This window comes from Limulus polyphemus, unplaced genomic scaffold (genome assembly GCF_000517525.1).
Source record: "Limulus polyphemus unplaced genomic scaffold, Limulus_polyphemus-2.1.2 Scaffold1745, whole genome shotgun sequence".
Classification (NCBI taxonomy): Eukaryota; Metazoa; Arthropoda; class Merostomata; order Xiphosura; family Limulidae; genus Limulus; species Limulus polyphemus.
The window spans coordinates 55,451-57,395 of NW_013667355.1; the positions used below are offsets into that span (position 1 = coordinate 55,451).

Consider the following 1,945-nt stretch of genomic DNA (forward strand, 5'->3'; position numbering starts at 1 on the left):
GAGAGAGAGAGAGAGAGAAAACTTTTTTCCATAAAAAAATTGTTCCATGGAATTCCAAAACAGTATATAAATCTTTAGTTTATGGAACTTAAACATTTCTAGAAAGAATGTTCAAGTAGTAAACAAACTTAATGTGAATATGATAATAATTTGTATTTTCTTGAGTCAGTCAAATATGCAAATAAACTTTGATAAGCACTTGCAAAGCCAGTTCAATTAAAAACTGTTAAATAAAACATTACAACTTAAGAGCTGTTCAATGGCTTGACTTTTAATTTACTACAGGCCCTCTAACAATAAGATTTACACACATCTTTAAAATATATTTCACTTTATTGATATCTGATGCACTGGTGCAGTAAATTGTAAATGCAGAATGAGTATTTCCAAGATGTATGTGGTTCAAGAATATACATTAATATGAATGTCATCACATCCACACCTCTCAAATAGACTAATGTTACCACTGTCCACATATTTCCAGGATAAACATGTAGATGAATTTCCCACTATCTTCATCTTTCCAATGGATGAATGTTACAATTGCCCACATCTCTCAAGGATAAATGTGTCAATGAATGTCCAACTATCTACACCTCTCAAATAGATAAATGTACCACCATATACATCTTTCAAGGATAAGCTTGGAGTTGAATGTTACCACTATCTACATTTCTCAAGGATAAACATACAGGTGAATGTTATCACTGTGCATATCTCTCAAGGATAAACATGTAAATATGTGTCCCACTACCCACCTCTCTAAAGGATAAATATGTAGGTGAATTTCTAACCATCAACATCTCTCTCAAGCATGGAAATGAATGTATCAACTTCTACATTAGATGTTCCTAAACTGGGGGACACAGGAAAATGTCAGGGGGCCATAACAACTACACAATATACTACATATTGTTAAGATACTCAAGTATCTATAGATTCATTGAGTAGGAGCCTCAGTCAGAATGTGAAATATTTTGGGGATCTTGTGCCAGGAGAGTTCATGAACTCATACCCTAAATCTCTTGGGGATAAAGATAGAGATAAATGTCTCGTCATCTACTTCTCTCAAGAATTAGCATGGTGATGAATGTTTTACCTACATCCCTTGAAGATAAGCACTTAGACGATTGTCTCATTATCTACTTCTCTCAAGCAGGATAGAAACGGTATTCTTATACTTACATTATGTTTAGAATCTCAGAGCTGTTGCTTGGAATACCATTTTATGATAATTTGAATTACGTGTCATTTTTATTCTTTTTTACAAATTGGATTCCAATTTTTTAAATCTGAAAATGAAATAAAGAAAATGGAATCCAATTCTGATAAATTTTGCTTCACAAATAACTTCCAAAGTCTGAATTTAAGAATGATGATGCATTCAAATACAATAGTTATAATCTGTGTCCTAAGGTAGGGTGTTTGAACTCAAGAAACATTTTTACAGTTTTCAAATCATAAACAAAAAAGTATTTTAACAAGCTAATCAGCAAGAAAAATAGCAGAAGTGTCACATACAGTAAAGCATTATCTATGAGGGGGTGGGTGGAGTGGAATCTCAAAGATCTGTCACTATAAATGTGTGGAATATCCTCTAAAAATTGTATTACATTCCTGCCACAGATCAGTGAATAATCAGGGGTTAGGTTGAGCTGGAATGATCCAGAACAGAGTTTCACCACTTAAGAATTTAGATTATTAGCATTCCTGATCTGGATCACAAATGGGAGTTCTACCTCTTTCACAATCGCAATTTAACCACTGTGAGTAATAATTATTTAAGTCATAACAAAAGTTCTGGAAAATATAAAAGAATATATGTTCCTGTATCAACATTTCTCAAAGAAACGTGAACATACACACACACAGAAGGATTGTTATCTGTCTACAAATTTCAATTGATTGCATGGAATAAATGTTAATTCTTCTTCTTCTTCTTCTT

General features: G+C 32.6%; 1 protein-coding gene across 1 annotated transcript in view; it reads right to left on the minus strand.

Moving 5' to 3' along the window:
* LOC106464795 (hydroxyacyl-coenzyme A dehydrogenase, mitochondrial-like) overlaps nt 1-1,945 on the minus strand; it is a 17,047-nt gene that overhangs the window by 5,956 nt on the left and 9,146 nt on the right. The window lies entirely within an intron of this gene.